We start from the raw sequence: 17879 nt of genomic DNA, 5'->3' as shown, positions 1-17879 counted from the left end.
CAACATCTGGATGGAGAAGGATTAGTGAAAAACCAACAAACTAATCTTCATTAAACTTGGTGAAAAGGTTCAAGGCAAGCCTGGAATAGATACCATTACATTTCATCATGACTAATGTGTCCACTTTGTAGGACAGGATCTTTTGTTAACAAAGAAACTGATCTGCTCTTCGTGTTGGTTTATCTTTAAACAACACCTGCAATTTTCACAGGTGAATCAGAAGACTAAAACCATGAGGAGACACAGAATGACTTAATGATTTTTAAAAAATAGCGCCACAGACACTGTAGTTCACCTGGATGACAGAAGACATCACAGTTTCAGCTAGAAAAGTGGGAATGGCCAAACTCCAAAGATGGTATCAAGGTCAAGGTCATCAGATATGTTTTGGAGCTATCTACTAGCTCCCCTTGTACCAAAGTGCACCTCAGTATCTTTAAAAACTGCTGACCAATGGCTCTTGGTTGTATTTTCCATATGGCTGCCATGGCAGCCAAATTTGAAATTGGATTGGAACGCTTCAAACAAACTTTGGTGTCCTCATGGGTAGGAACATGCACACCAAGTTTCAGCTTCATTGTTTCAGTGGTTTCTGAGAAGAAGATGTTTAAAGTAACAACTGGAAAAGTGGGCATGATCACAGCCCAGGGGTCATAACAAGGTCAAGACCAAACATTTTGCGAAACCCATAGAAGGCATCACAATGACATCATGCGCCGGAGTGCACCGGTGTGAGGGCCATATTGGGAGGCAGAAAACATATTCAACCACTGACTGTGCGTAGTATTTGAAGATGTCACGGTTCAAAGCGTGCACTCTGTGATCCATCACATGCTGAAGGATCAACTTAGCGCCGTGCATAAAACGCATCAACACATCACATCCAGATGGATGACAATCTGTTTCCAAGATTTTGACTTTGCAAGCATTTATGATCGCATGTGGTTTGGCTCAGAAGTGTCCAGTGCAGGTGGAACATGGGATCACATGAGCTCACCCGGTGTTCAGAGTCATCACATTCAAAACGAACCCCCTCCCCTTCTGTAATATTTTCTTTTTTCCTTTGGCTCCTCTGTGCAGCTCCACATTTAGGTGATAAGCTGTGACTGAAGTTATTGTGAGGGCTGCAAACTAACAATGATCTGATTTTTGGTTCATTCTTTTGGAATCAAACACAGTTTAACATTCCTAAAGACGAGCATTTTTGCAGAACGGGAGCGTGCAAAAGAGCCATTTTGCAGACAACGGATGCACACAAGGTGAAAAGTTAGACTCACCGGTTGTCAAAATGGCTTTCCAGTTGTTAAAATGTATGGGGAAAAAAAAAAAAATATATATATATATATATATATATCCACACACACACACACACCACAAGGGGATGCCAAAACATTTTGAGCCTCGCACATTTTTCCGAGTTGGATATTACAGTGCATCACACCTGATCTACATCAACACAAGTGTATGTAATCAACGTGCAAGTGTATATAATTACATAATGCAAGCGGCCACCTCATTGTGGTGGCTTTTCTTTTTTTTGGTCACAGAGAAACTTTTGGCTCCACATTAGTTGTTTTTCCTCCATGAATTTTTCAACCTTGCACTGGGTGCACATGCAGAACTGCTGCATTTAATGACTCTGTCAGCACCATCGATTTCTATTTACTCACTAGATGGAGGACCAGGACAATCCGCTCATTCGCTGGCTGTTGCCAGAGTGCCGCCACCATCTTGGTGAGCGTCTGATAATCAGCCATAAATCGAAATCGATGGGCATGATCAGTGTTTTCAAGACAGTTTCACCATAAATCTGTATGTTCCGTGCTGTTACATTTATTCAAACTCAGTCCCACATTTGTAGAGCCAGTATTTGTCAAAACAAATACAGAAGAGAATCAGACTGTTTATATAATACAACCCCAATTCCAATGAAGTTGGGACGTTGTGTAAAATGTAAATAAAAACAGAATACAATGATTTGCAAATCCTCTTCAACCTATATTCAATTGAATACACCATAAAGACAAGATATTTAATGTTCAAACTGATAAACTTTATTGTTTTTGTGCAAATATTTGCTCATTTTGAAATGGATGTCTGCAACACGATTCAAAAAAGCTGGGACAGTATGTTTACCACTGTGTTACATCACCTTTCCTTCTAACAACACTCAATAAGTGTTTGGGAACTGAGGACACTAATTGTTAAAGGCTTTGTAGGTGGAATTCTTTCCTATTCTTGCTTGATGTATGACTTCAGTTGTTCAACAGTCCAGGGTCTCCGTTGTCATATTTTGCGCTTCATAATGCACCACACATTTTCAATGGGTGACAGGTCTGGACTGCAGGCAGGCCAGTCTAGTACCCACACTCTTTTACTACGAAGCCAGCTGTTGCGACATGTGCAGAATGTGGCTTGGCATTGTCTTGCTGAAATAAGCAGGGACGTCCCTGAAAAAGATGTTACTTGGATGGCAGCATGTGTTGCTCCAAAACCTGGATGTACCTTTCAGCATTGATGGTGCCATCACAGATGTGTAAGTTGCCCATGCCATGGGCACTAACACACCCACATACCATCACAGATGCTGGCTTTTGAACTTTGTGCTCCCTCAGCCCCAACCAGTCCCAGCAGAAGACTGCCCCTTCCTGAGCCTGGTTCTGCTGGAGGTTTCTTCCTGTTAAAAGGGAGTTTTTCCTTCCCACTGTAGCCAAGTGCTTGCTCACAGGGGGTCGTTTTGACCGTTGGGGTTTTACATAATTATTGTATGGCCTTGCCTTACAATATAAAGCGCCTTGGGGCAACTGTTTGTTGTGATTTGGCGCTATATAAAAAAAATTGATTGATTGATTGATTGATTGGTAACAATCTGGATGGTCTTTTTCCTCTTTTGTCCAGATGACACAAAGTCCATGATTTCCAAAAACAATTTGAAACGTGGACTCATGAGACCACAGCACACTTTTCCACTTTGCGTCTGTCCATTTCAAATGAGCTCGGGCCCAGAAAAGGCAGCAGCGTTTCTGGATGTTGTTGATGTATGGCTTCACTTTGCATGGTAGAGTTTTAACTTGCACTTGTAGATGTAGCGACGGACTGTGTTAACTGACAATGGTTTTGTGAAGTGTTCCTGAGCCCATGCAATAAGATCCTTTACACAATCATGTTGGTTTTTAATGCAGTGCCACCTGAGGGATCGAAGGTCACGGGCATTCAGTGTTGGTTTTCAGCCTTGCCACTTACATGTAGGAAGTTCTCCAGATTCTCTGAATCTTCTGATTATATTATGGACTGTAGATGATGGAATCCCTAAATTCCTTGCAACTGAATGTTCAGACTATTTTTTTCATGCTGTTCACAAAGTGGTGATCCTCACCCCATCTTTACTTGTGAATGGCTGAGCCTTTTGGGGATGCTCCTTTTATATCCAATCATGACACTCACCTGTTTCCAATTAGGTGTTCTTTGAACATTCATCAACTTTCCGAGTCTTTTATTGCCCCGTCTCAGCTTTTTTGAAATGTGCTGCAGGCATCCCTTTCAAAATGAGCAAATATTTGCACAAAAACAATAAAGTTTATCAGTTTGAACATTAAATATCTTGTCTTTGTGGTGTATTCATTTGAATATAGGTTGAAGAATATTTGCAAATCATTGTATTCTGTTTTATTTACATTTTACACAACGTCCCAACTTCAATGGAATTGGGGTTGTAGACTTGAATGAATTTGTTCGTCCCAGTCCAGATGTTGTGAAGCAAGATAGAAAATAATACCATCAGTTTGTCAAACACACTATGTCTGCCACGACACAAGATACTAGTTTGATCCTTAATTAATTTCTTTATGAGGCTAGTTAAAGATAACAATCAGAGGTAAAAGTAAGAGGTTCACACGCTTGCATTATATTAAAGATATTAATATTAAAGACTGCTCTTAACCCATCTGCAGCACCGCTTTTACAGAGCGCTTCTCCATGAAAATTTCAAATGAAATAAATAAAATGAAACAGCCACGCCAGCCAGGGTGAAAGTAAGATTATTCAATAATTTTTGGACCAAGTTGAAAGAAATCTGAAAACACTACACTGGAATATGGAGTATATCATAAAGAAATTAATCTCTCATGTATATTCTTATATTAGTAGAATATACAAAGTCAAAGCGACTGTCATGTGGCCCACCAAATTGAGAGGAAAAAATATTTCCATTCTATGAATTTGCTGTTACAGAATATCTCAGGATGGAAAACCTGATGTGTTAAAAACCCTCGAGGCTAATTAAAAAGGGATAAATTGAGACTTATGAAAGTGAGACTTCTAATTTAATATTTATCACAACAAAGCATTCAGGCAGTAAAACTGAAGTCACTACTTTACAGAATACAGATCGACACAAACAAAATAAATCATTTTCTAACCTTTATTCAGCAATTTTAGTCAATTCCATATAACACTCACTTAGGAAAGCTCACTTCACAATCCTTTGTCAGCTTGTCGTTGCACCCAAAGGCTGCCCAAAACAGCATTTTCAGATCACTTTAACCCAAGTTTAAGTCAGCACATCATCAGTTTATATTTAATCTAATGCCTGACGACATGCAATAATGCTAAGCAAGATGGCGGTTGCCTGGCAACAGCTCACGGGCTGCATCTGCCATCTAGTGGATTAAATAGAAATCGATGGTCAGCACAGGTGAACTGCAGCCTGATGCATGGATGCGCACTGGACTGTGCAGGAGTGTCTTTGTTGGACCGTGTTTAAAAAGTCCCTCAATGTCAAAACACATCCTGCTGCTGCTGAGCCCCTCACACACCACACAAAGAAGAGACCAGACAGTAGAAAGAGCCCAGATAAACATCAACGTCTGCAGCAGCAGGCTGATTACAGCATTCCCTCACATGACCACTGATAAAATAATTGTGTGTCTCCACGCAGACTTGAAAGCCTTCACAGTCATTGTCTCCAGGATTTAATTTCTCACAATATCACTTTCGATCTTTGGGATCAAGAGTTGACAAGTAGTCTGAAGTCATCTTCCCATGAGTTTTCTCACCACATCTGTTTGGAGTCTGGAATTTTCTGCCCACCAGTCTGTGTGCATGCACGGGAAAGTCGGAAGTAAACAACAACCGCGTTCTCCTCTGTGAGATATCTTTTTGGGCTTCCTGATTGCTGCCCGTGTGGAAAATTTCAGCGCAATTGCTGCATAAATGGCTGACAAATGGCTATATATGAGATTTTCAAGATGGTCACCATGGAAATGCACACCAAGTTTCAGGTTCATTGGTCCAGCGGGTTCAGAGAAAAAGATGTTTACACACGCTGGACCTTTGGTCCAGGTGAGCTAAAAATCAAATACCAGGCGATTTCTTGTTTCTGCACCTTGTGTCTCTGCTGCTGCCTTTCATCGGAGGACAACACGGATTCCTAAAGAGATGTGGAAAAGCCATTTAGATGCTTATCCATGGCAATGGTACTGAAGGACCTTCCACTGGATGGCAGGACCCAGGTTCATACCTGAGGGGGCTCATGTGGATATGCACCAGTATCAGAACTCTGAGACTTGCAGACCTGGAAGTGTCCAGATCCTCAGATCAGGTCTGTGCTGCATGCACCACACTATGGACATGCCCTGGATCCTGGCTGGCAACTACTTGGGTAGACAACCCTACTTCTCAAAATCAGCCATCCAGCTGCCACAGCCAGGTGATACATACAGTGAGGAAAATAAGTATTTGAACACCCTGTGATTTTGCAAGTTCTCCCACTTAGAAATCATGAAGGGGTCTGAAATTTTCATCTTAGGTGCATGTCCACTGTGAGAGACATAATCTAAAAAAAAAAAAAAAACATCAGGAAATCACAATGTATGATTTTTAATAATTTATTTGTATGCTACTGCTGTAAATAAGTATTTCAACACCTGTGAAAATCAATGTTAATATTTGGTACAGTAGCCGTTGTTTGCAATTACAGAGGTCAAACGTTTCCTGTAGTTTTTCACCAGGTTTTCACACACTGCAGCAGGGATTTTGGTCCACTCCTCCATACAGATCTTCTCTAGATCTTTCAGGTTTGGAGTTTCAGGTCCCTCCAAAGATTATCTATTGATTTCAGGTCTGGAGACTGGCCAGGTCACTCCAGGACCTTGAATTGCTTCTTACGGAGCCCCTCCTTAGTTGCCCTGGCTGTGTGTTTGAGGTCATTGTCATGCTGGAAGACCCAGCCATGAACCATCTTCAATGCTCTTACTGGGGGAAGGAGGTTGTTTGCCAAAATCTCGCAATACATGACCCCATCCATCCTCCCTTCAATACGGTGCAGTCGTCCTGTCCCCTTTGCAGAAGAGCACCCCCAGAGTATGATGTTTCCACCCCCATGCTTCACGGTTGGGATGGTTTTCTTGGGGTTGTTCTCATCCTCTAAACATGCTAAGTGGAGTTGATTCCAAAAAGCTCTACGAGGTCTGTCAATAAAGTAACGGCTTGGATATGGATTTCATTCATATGTTTTTACGTCAGACATGCTTTAACCCTCGTGCGCATGCATGAGTTTTTCCACGCCTGTCGGTGACATCATTCGCCTGTGAGCACGCCTTGGGAAGGAGTGGTCCCGCCCCCTCGTTGGATTTTCATTGTCTGGAAATGGCGGAATGAAAAGGACTTTTTTTCCATCAGAATTTTTTCAGAAGCTGTTAGAGACTGGCACCTGGAAACCATTCGAAAAATTTATCTGGCTTTCGGTGAAAATTTTACGACTTCACAGAGAATAAGGACTGGTAGTACAGCTTTAAGGACCCCTTTAAGGACACTCGGCGCGCCGCGCTCCAAGCTGCGACGATGCGGCACAAGCCACCGGACCATTTCTAAACGGATGGCACTGTGGATACAAGACCGTCGTGTGCTCTTTCTCTGGTTATCACAAGAGCTAGACATCAGCCATTTTCCGGCAGATTTCACTTTTAACAAGAGATTTTGTCATGGAAAGCCGCGTGGAGGCTTCGCGCATAAAGACCGATTCGCTTTGGAAGCGGGACAAATGAACACCTCCGTTTCGGCGTGTCAGAGGACAAGTTTGGACATGTCCAGCTCTCCACAATTTCACTGATACTTAAAGGACTGGTAAGCATTGAAAGCCGAGATAGACATCTCCCATGCCTCCTCTGGATCATCCAGATGGTCAATGGTGAACTTCAAACGGGCCTGGACATGTGCTGGCTTGAGCAGGGGGACCTTGCTGCCCTGCAGGATTTTAAAGCATGACAGCATCATGTGTTACGAATGTAATCTTTGTGACTGTGGTCCCAGCTCTCTTCGGGTCATTGACCAGGTCCTCCTGTGTAGTTCTGAGCTTTCTCAGAATCATCCTTACCCCACAAAGTGAGATCTTGCATGGAATCCCAGACCAAGGGAGATTGACAGTCATCTTGTGTTTCTTCCACTTTCTAATAAATAATCATAACAGTTGTTGTCTTCTACCAAGCTGCTTGCCTGTTGTCCTGTAGTCCATCCCAGTGTTGTGCAGGTCTACAGTTTTGTCTCTGGTGTCCTTAGACAGCTTTTTGGTCTTGGCTATGGTGGATAGGTTGGAGCGTGATTGATTGAGTGTGTGAACAGGTGTCTTTTATAGAGGTAACAAGTTCAAACAGGTGCAATTAATACAGGTAAAGAGTGCAGAATAATCAATCAATCAATCAATCAATCAATCAATCAATTTTTTTTATATAGCGCCAAATCACAACAAACAGTTGCCCCAAGGCGCTTTATATTGTAAGGCAAGGCCATACAATAATTATGTAAAACCCCAACGGTCAAAACGACTCCCTGTGAGCAAGCACTTGGCTACAGTGGGAAGGAAAAACTCCCTTTTAACAGGAAGAAACCTCCAGCAGAACCAGGCTCAGGGAGGGGCAGTCTTCTGCTGGGACTGGTTGGGGCTGAGGGAGGGAACCAGGAAAAAGACATGCTGTGGAGGGGGAGCAGAGATCGATCACTAATGATTAAATGCAGAGTGGTGCATACAGAGCAAAAAGAGAAAGAAACAGTGCATCATGGGAACCCCCCAGCAGTCTACGTCTATAGCAGCATAACTAAGGGATGGTTCAGGGTCACCTGATCCAGCCCTAACTATAAGCTTTAGCAAAAAGGAAAGTTTTAAGCCTAATCTTAAAAGTAGAGAGGGTGTCTGTCTCCCTGATCTGAATTGAGAGCTGGTTCCACAGGAGAGGAGCCTGAAAGCTGAAGGCTCTGCCTCCCATTCTACTCTTACAAACCCTAGGAACTACAAGTAAGCCTGCAGTCTGAGAGCGAAGCGCTCTATTGGGGTGATATGGTACTACGAGGTCCCTAAGATAAGATGGGACCTGATTATTCAAAACCTTATAAGTAAGAAGAAGAATTTTAAATTCTATTCTAGAATTAACAGGAAGCCAATGAAGAGAGGCCAATATGGGTGAGATATGCTCTCTCCTTCTAGTCCCCGTCAGTACTCTAGCTGCAGCATTTTGAATTAACTGAAGGCTTTTTAGGGAACTTTTAGGACAACCTGATAATAATGAATTACAATAGTCCAGCCTAGAGGAAATAAATGCATGAATTAGTTTTTCAGCATCACTCTGAGACAAGACCTTTCTGATTTTAGAGATATTGCGTAAATGCAAAAAAGCAGTCCTACACATTTGTTTAATATGCGTAATGAATGACATATCCTGATCAAAAATGACTCCAAGATTTCTCACAGTATTACTAGAGGTCAGGGTAATGCCATCCAGAGTAAGGATCTGGTTAGACACCATGTTTCTAAGATTTGTGGGGCCAAGTACAATAACTTCAGTTTTATCTAGTTTAAAAGCAGGAAATTAGAGGTCATCCAGTTTTAAACCAGTTTTATTTGTTATTATCTATCGTCCACCTGGTCGTTACTGTGAGTTTCTCTGTGAATTTTCAGACCTTTTGTCTGACTTAGTGCTTAGCTCAGATAAGATAATTATAGTGGCCGATTTTAATATCCACACAGATGCTGAGAATGACAGCCTCAACACTGCATTTAATCTATTATTAGACTCTATCGGCTTTGCTCAAAAAGTAAATGAGTCCACCCACCACTTTAATCATATCTTAGATCTTGTTCTGACTTATGGTATGGAAATAGAAGACTTAACAGTATTCCCTGAAAACTCCCTTCTGTCTGATCATTTTTTAATAACATTTACATTTACCCTGATGGACTACCCTGCAGTGGGGAATAAGTTTCATTACACTAGAAGTCTTTCAGAAAGCGCTGTAACTAGGTTTAAGGATATGATTCCTTCGTTATGTTCTCTAATGTCATATACCAACACAGAGCAGAGTAGCTACCTAAACTCTGTAAGGGAGTTAGAGTATCTCGTCAATAGTTTTACATCCTCTTTGAAGACAACTTTGGATGCTGTAGCTCCTCTGAAAAAGAGAGCTTTAAATCAGAAGTGTCTGACTCCGTGGTATAACTCACAAACTCGTAGCTTAAAGCAGATAACCTGTAAGTTGGAGAGGAAATGGCGTCTCACTAATTTAGAAGATCTTCACTTAGCCTGGAAAAAGAGTTTGTTGCTCTATAAAAAAGCCCTCCGTAAAGCTAGGACATCTTTCTACTCATCACTAATTGAAGAAAATAAGAATAACCTCAGGTTTCTTTTCAGCACTGTAGCTAGGCTGACAAAGAGTCAGAGCTCTATTGAGCTGAGTATTCCATTAATTTTAACTAGTAATGACTTCATGACTTTCTTTGCTAACAAAATTTTGACTATTAGAGAAAAAATTACTCATAACCATCCCAAAGATGTATCGTTATCTTTGGCTGCTTTCAGTGATGCCGGTATTTGGTTAGACTCTTTCTCTCCGGTTGTTCTGTCTGAGTTATTTTCATTGGTTGCTTCGTCCAAACCATCGGCATGTTTATTGGACCCCATTCCTGCCAGGCTGCTCAAGGAAGTCCTACCATTATTTAATGCTTCAATCTTAAATATGATCAATCTATCTTTATTAGTTGGCTATGTACCACAGGCCTTTAAGGTGGCAGTAATTCAACCATTACTTAAAAAGCCATCACTTGACCCAGCTATCTTAGCTAATTATAGGCCAATTTCCAACCTTCCTTTTCTCTCAAAGATTCTTGAGAGGGTAGTTGTAAAACAGCTAACTGATCACCTGCAGAGGAATGGTCTATTTGAAGAGTTTCAGTCAGGTTTTAGAATTCATCATAGTACAGAAACAGCATTAGTGAAGGTTACAAATGATCTTCTTATGGCTTCAGACAGTGGACTTATCTCTGTGCTTGTTCTGTTGGACCTCAGTGCTGCTTTTGATACTGTTGACCATAAAATTTTGTTACAGAGATTAGAGCATGTCATAGGTATTAAAGGCACTGCGCTGCGGTGGTTTGAATCATATTTGTCTAATAGATTACAGTTTGTTCATGTAAATGGGGAATCTTCTTCACAGACTAAAGTTAATTATGGAGTTCCACAAGGTTCTGTGCTAGGACCAATTTTATTCACTTTATACATGCTTCCCTTAGGCAGTATTATTAGACGGTATTGCTTAAATTTTCATTGTTACGCAGATGATACCCAGCTTTATCTATCCATGAAGCCAGAGGATACACACCAATTAGCTAAACTGCAGGATTGTCTTACAGACATAAAGACATGGATGACCTCTAATTTCCTGCTTTTAAACTCAGATAAAACTGAAGTTATTGTACTTGGCCCCACAAATCTTAGAAGCATGGTGTCTAACCAGATCGTTACTCTGGATGGCATTTCCCTGATCTCTAGTAATACTGTGAGAAATCTTGGAGTCATTTTTGATCAGGATATGTCATTCAAAGCGCATATTAAGCAAATATGTAGGACTGCCTTTTTGCATTTACGCAATATCTCTAAAATCAGAAAGGTCTTGTCTCAGAGTGATGCTGAAAAACTAATTCATGCATTTATTTCCTCTAGGCTGGACTATTGTAATTCATTATTATCAGGTTGTCCTAAAAGTTCCCTAAAAAGCCTTCAGTTGGTTCAGAATGCTGCAGCTAGAGTACTGACGGGGACTAGCAGGAGAGAGCATATCTCACCCGTGTTGGCCTCTCTTCATTGGCTTCCTGTTAATTCTAGAATAGAATTTAAAATTCTTCTTCTTACTTATAAGGTTTTGAATAATCAGGTCCCATCTTATCTTAGGGACCTCGTAGTACCATATTACCCCATTAGAGCGCTTCGTTCTCAGACTGCGGGCTTACTTGTAGTTCCTAGGGTTTGTAAGAGTAGAATGGGAGGCAGAGCCTTCAGCTTTCAGGCTCCTCTCCTGTGGAACCAGCTCCCAATTCAGATCAGGGAGACAGATACCCTCTCTACTTTTAAGATTAGGCTTAAAACTTTCCTTTTCGCTAAGGCTTATAGTTAGGGCTGGATCGGGTGACCCTGGACCATCCCTTGGTTATGCTGCTTTAGACGTAGATTGTGGGGGGGGTTCCCATGATGCACTGTTTCTTTCTCTTTTTGCTCCGTATGCATCACTCTGCATTTAATCATTAGTGATCGATCTCTGCCCCCCTTCACGGCATGTCTTTTTCCTGGTTTTTTCCCTCAGCCCCAACCAGTCTCAGCAGAAGACTGCCCCTCCCTGAGCCTGGTTCTGCTGGAGGTTTCTTCCTGTTAAAAGGGAGTTTTTCCTTCCCACTGTTGCCAAGTGCTTGCTCATAGGGGGTCGTTTTGACCGTTGGGGTTTTTCATAATTATTGTATGGCCTTGCCTTGCAATATGGAGCGCCTTGGGGCAACTGTTTGTTGTGATTTGGCGCTATATAAGAAAAAAGTTGATTGATTGATTGATCCATGTCGTTATGTCTGTAAGACAATCCTGCAGTTTAGCTAATTGGTGTGTGTCCTCTGGCTTCATGGATAGATAAAGCTGGGTATCATCTGCGTAACAATGAAAATTTAAGCAATACCGTCTAATAATACTACCTAAGGGAAGCATGTATAAAGTGAATAAAATTGGTCCTAGCACAGAACCTTGTGGAACTCCATAATTAACTTTAGTCTGTGAAGAAGATTCCCCATTTACATGAACAAATTGTAATCTATTAGACAAATATGATTCAAACCACCGCAGCGCAGTGCCTTTAATACCTATGGCATGCTCTAATCTCTGTAATAAAATTTTATGGTCAACAGTATCAAAAGCAGCACTGAGGTCTAACAGAATAAGCACAGAGATGAGTCCACTGTCCGAGGCCATAAGAAGATCATTTGTAACCTTCACTAATGCTGTTTCTGTACTATGATGAATTCTAAAACCTGACTGAACTCTTCAAATAGACCATTCCTCTGCAGATGATCAGTTAGCTGTTTTACAACTACCCTTTCAAGAATTTTTGAGAGAAAAGGAAGGTTGGAGATTGGCCTATAATTAGCTAAGATAGCTGGGTCAAGTGATGGCTTTTTAAGTAATGGTTTAATTACTGCCACCTTAAAAGCCTGTGGTACATAGCCAACTAACAAAGATAGATTGATCATATTTAAGATCGAAGCATTAAATAATGGTAGGGCTTCCTTGAGCAGCCTGGTAGGAATGGGGTCTAATAAACATGTTGATGGTTTGGATGAAGTAACTAATGAAAATAACTCAGACAGAACAATCGGAGAGAAAGAATCTAAGCAAATACCGGCATCACTGAAAGCAGCCAAAGATAACGATACGTCTTTGGGATGGTTATGAGTAATTTTTTCTCTAATAGTTAAAATTTTGTTAGCAAAGAATAAGAGGGCTTCTTAAAGAAAAATTAACAGGTCTGTGTGACCCAGAATTCTTGCTGACTGGCAGGTGTTCAAATACTTATTTGCAGCAGTAACATACAAAAATTATACATTGTGATTTTTTTTTAATATTATGTCTCTCACAGTGGACATGCACCTGAGATGAAAATTTCAAACCCCTCCATGATTTCTAAGTGGGAGAATTTGCAAAATCGCAGGGTGTTCAAATACTTATTTTCTTCACTGTAGGCGTCCTCTTAGCCTTCTCCAGTTTCCTCAGCACTGACGCAACTGCACACTGGATCACATGCAGAGAAATGTAACAAATACCCATAGAGTTATCACTGACATTTCCTGAGAATGCAAGGGATACTCATCTGATTTTCCCAAAGTGACTCTTCAATTGATACAAAGCCCTCCCAGTGATCTATAGGGCACCTGGTGCATAGATACATGTGCTGTAATTTTGGTCTGATGACTTCAGTGGTCAGCCTACCGGGGTTAGCGGTAGTTGTTTTGATGAACGGCCTCCTTGCGATGGTGCCAGATATCAGGTCTCTCAATAAGCGTATTATCAGGCCTTGACTTAAGAATTCTTTGGAGGTCCTGTCTCATGTCTCAGCTTATTCTCTGTCTGTGAAGACCGTATGGAGTCATGATGTCACTGGGCACAAGCGTTTTTCAATGTCAATACCTTTGCAGGAGAATGATGGTCCCAGTCTACAGGGTCCTGGTTCTTCCCATTTTACTGTATTGTTGTGAAACCTGGAAGATAACCAGTGACCTAAGACAACAATTAGATGTTTTTGCTGCTAGGTCTGTTTGGAGGATCCTTAGGGTAGTATCTCACTGGCGCACAACTGGTGGAGAAGAGGCGGAGACGCAACAACGCACGAAAACAGCTGAAAAGGTGATAATTTTCTCCTGTGGAATCCCACTGAATTTGTCCTCCCAACATGACGGCTGCGTGACTGTCCGCTGAATGCCGTCTGGAGTCCGGCTGAAATTACAACACGTTTGCGCACACAGCGCTCGGGATGAATGTGGACAATTATATTGTTATTTTGTGAAAGAGACTGTGAAAATTCCTCTGACTTTTGGCAGAAAAGGCACTTAAAATAATAAATAAATATAAAAAACATAAAATAAGAAAAGTGTGAACAACCACTCATGGACTTTCAGAATGATGTCCACTGAGCTGCGTCTTGCTAGTTCCACTGATGTCCTCACAGACACGCCTCGCTCACGTTCCACACACAGGTGAAGTCCACTGTCCCTGCTGCCAGTCAGCAGCATTAAGCCCAGGTTACACATAGACGTGTTGTGTGTTGGGGGTTTGGCTGGACATTTTGGTGTTCTTTTCTTTTCTTTGCTCTCCAGGTGGTATGCAAACTGATTTATTGTCTGTGGAGAAGGTGCTGGCAGAAGAGTCCTTCACCCTCATCAACGTGATATGCAGCACCTGTGGATGATGCTCACGTGCAACCTTAAAGACTTTCAGCTGAAGCAGATAATGAGATGGCGTTCTGCATTTAAGCCATGTGTGATTCAAGCAGAATTGCCGGAAACTCGACCTTGTGATGTTCGTTTGTGAGACGCTGAGGACCGCGCCTGGGTTTGACACATCGTGCCTGTGAAGGAGGACGGGTGAGGGACACATGCTGTCAGCACACATCAGAGGTGATTTGATTGTCTGAATAATTAACAGTAATTTGGTATTTTGTTACGCAGTATATGTGAATATTGATGAGAGTTGTGCAGCTTGCTTCTCACGGCCGTGGCGTGCGGACTGATGATCTTCCACCTGTTGTGAGAAGCTGCTCATTTACATAAAGCTTAAATTCAGACCTGAATGTGTTGCTGATAGTGTGTGCCTTTGAAGGATATTAGTTGTAGCTGCTGACTTACCTCACCTTTTCTATCCTTCACAGAGTCGGTTTGTCGTGTCCACATGGGGGGTGTTTGGCGGTGAACGTGGGTCCAGAGGCGCCGGGCTTCGATCCTTTTGGGCGCTGGAGAGCGCGCCATCCTTCACTCCGCCAGACAGACGCGTTTTATGTTTGTACACCGAGTATTGCACAAAAGGGGGAAAATAAATTGTTTTGTTATTGGAACCGCTTTCTGGTTATTTTAGCGCTGGGTTCAGTCAGACGCAGGTCCGCTCCTCAACCCGCGTCGACACATAACAAGACGTTTTTGTCCACGGGTAGTACATAGACCGAAGTTCGCGGTAGTTCTGGCTGTTTTCGTGGTGGAAAGGGGTGGAGCATTTCGCCGGCGTTTTGAGCGCCGTACTAGCCGCAAATATGCGGATAAAACGCCGCTAAATCCGCTGAATAAAGCGGAGTTTTGACACCGTAGCATCCGGCACACGTCAGGCAACGGGGGTTAATACTCAGTTCTATCCTTTACAATCGCAGGTTAAGACGCGCGTGAGAACGGCGGTGTTCTGCTGCCGCCGATAATGCCCTGTGTACCGCTGGATTTATCCAGGCAAATCCTGCGTTACTCCAGGAACTTTTGCTTATAGGCACCGCCCCCAGAGTATAATAGGCTGAAGCAGCTGTCAGTGCAGGGCGAGGGAGTGACAGGGAGCTCATCTCTCAGCCTTTTCTTTTCTCTCCTTTTTCCCCTCCTCAACGTGTTGCTCATCTCCACCACAGGGCTACGCTCTGCTTCTGAACCAGACCTCTTGGTAAGTCTTTGCCGCTGCCAATTTTATTTTAGGAGGTATACTGGAGCTTCTCTGCAAAAATATCTGGAGCTGGCCGCGAGTGAGAGACCTGCATGCAGTGCGCTAGCGTTTTTATACTGACCGCCGCCTATCGGCCATTTGGAACACCGTTAACCGGGAGGTGGCGTTTAGAACAACGTACTGTCCGCTAGCGCCGCCATTTTGTCTGCCTCTGTCGCCGGTTAAAACGCCTTTGAGGACGCCAATGTGGGCTCTATCGTCGTTTTACATGCCGCTGGTTAGGGATACAACGGCGGTGTAAACTGCAGGACTACAGAAAGGGGCGGGATGACACGGCGATTAAAAAGTATCAAACGCCGTTGTTCGCGTTGTCAGGCCACTTCTCCGGGAGCGCTCCCGGAATTATTCGACATGTTGAACAATTTTTTCGACGATTCCCGTTGAAGCCGGAACCAAACCAAGCCCCCGTGCGCTGGCGTTAACTACGGCGTTTGATCCCTAAAACGGCCCGGAGGGGGCAAAATCTCTGCTGGGACGCTTCCGGGAGAGTTTACCATCTATGTGTAAACGGGGCTTTAGACTGTGGTCCTCAGAAAAATAAATAAATAAAAAGAGAAAAAATACGGTTCATGTGCTCCTCTGTGGCCGGGCACGATGTGTGCAGTGCTTGATGTACATGTACAACCGGGCCACGCATAAAGCCAAGTTCCATTAGATGGCATTGCTCATCTTTGGCAAGACAGGACAAGATGCACAGGCACTGTGATCCTTTGGAAGTGCTCTGATAAAAATAAAATAAAAGAATGAAGCCACAGTGCTGACATTGTCTGTAGAGTATGGCGTGCATGCGTGCACAGAGAGTGTGTGCTGACCAGGAGCAGTACCTTTAAATCTACTTCTGTCCTCAGAATAGTAAATAAATAAATAAACAATAAATCCAGTTTGTGCAAATCCATGGCCAGACAGGACGTGTCCAGCCCGCTCATGCATGTGGGGTGTGCACTGAGCAGGCACAATAAACATCATTTCCACTTCTTTCCTCAGAAAAATAAATATATAAATAAATAAACTCAGTAAGTCCGGTTTGTGTAAGTCCATGGCCAGTGTCCAGGCAGTGTCCATACCCAGACAGGATGTGTCTAGCCCGTGCATGCACGTGAGGTGTGCACTGCATTAAATAAACTCAATAAACCCGGTCTGTGCAGCTTGTCTGTGGTTGGATAGGATGTGTCCAGCTTGTTCACGCACATGCACATCAGGAAGGTCCTGGCCAGATGCAGAGTGGGCTGGCTGGAGGATGCTGGAGTGTTCAGTCACTTCCAGAAGCACTGTTCCTCTGCCAGAAAGTGTGTGTCAACCCCTCACAAGTTGTCTCACATGTTGCACTCATTCTGTGTCACAGAGATGACATGGTGAGGGGTACAAGGTGCCTGACGATTTGGTGAGGGAGTTCTTGCAGCGATTTTATTTTTTGGTTTGTTCAAAAATCAAGTGACACATGGGCGCTGCCCCGCAGCTGAGGCGAGGGACAGTGAACGGCTGTGTACCTCAGACCGAACTGCATGAATTTCCTCGTGGATGCCGTTCACAGGCTGTCTCAGCCCAGTGAAACACTAGACTTAAGTATGACTGGAATGAATTTGTGTCAAATGACTAAAATGAGGAGCGTCACTTGCACTGTGAGTGAACATCAGCTATGACATTGTGGCCATGTGTACGTTTCTCTGGTCAAGTTCTGCTGTGTGGCTGGGGTGCCTGGCTGGCTTTTGTTTCTGTCTTCTGTTTTCTGTCTTCTGTTTTTCCTTCCAGGTGGCATGTGTTCAGGACTGAGTGGCTGTGTGGCCGAGTTATTAGGACCTCACCCTGATCACCTGAGGCTGGTCATGTGCAGCTCATCAGGACTCACAGCTGTGGTGCATCTATATGGATTGGAGCATGGTTGCATTTAAGTCTGGAGTACACAGTGTGTATTTGCCAGAGACTCGACCTTGTGACCAGACGGGTGAGATCGACGTTTAGAGAACCATCTCATCATCATGGACGCAGAGACCGTACCAGGTTTGATGCCATGGTCTGTGAAAGAGGAGGGGGTGAGGTCTCATGCTCGTCAGCACACTTCCTGAGGTACTTTAGGTTTTGTGACTAATATGAGTACAGTCAGTAGATATGGTGTCCCTCACACCTTATTATATTGAGCTGTTATGTTAGTCATTTAATCAGCTTAGCTTCCACTGCAGTGGAGAATTGAACTGGGTGTTCCATGCCTGCAGGGTGGGAAGCTGATTGGTGATTAAGCCAGGAAGTGTTTGCTGATTATGTACACCTTTGAGTGGTCTCTCTGTGTGTGGAGTGGTGGGCTCACATGATGGCTTCTTCTTTCACAGACTCGGTTGG

At 43.1% G+C, this 17879-nt stretch overlaps 1 protein-coding gene across 1 annotated transcript in view; it reads right to left on the bottom strand.

Moving 5' to 3' along the window:
• The window catches only part of LOC117511412 (cadherin EGF LAG seven-pass G-type receptor 3-like), an 88731-nt gene that overhangs the window by 9679 nt on the left and 61173 nt on the right, over positions 1 to 17879 (bottom strand). The gene's annotated exons all lie outside the window — the stretch shown is intronic.

Source organism: Thalassophryne amazonica, chromosome 6 (genome assembly GCF_902500255.1).
Source record: "Thalassophryne amazonica chromosome 6, fThaAma1.1, whole genome shotgun sequence".
NCBI lineage: Eukaryota > Metazoa > Chordata > Actinopteri > Batrachoidiformes > Batrachoididae > Thalassophryne > Thalassophryne amazonica.
This window is presented reverse-complemented; position numbering and strand designations above follow the sequence as displayed.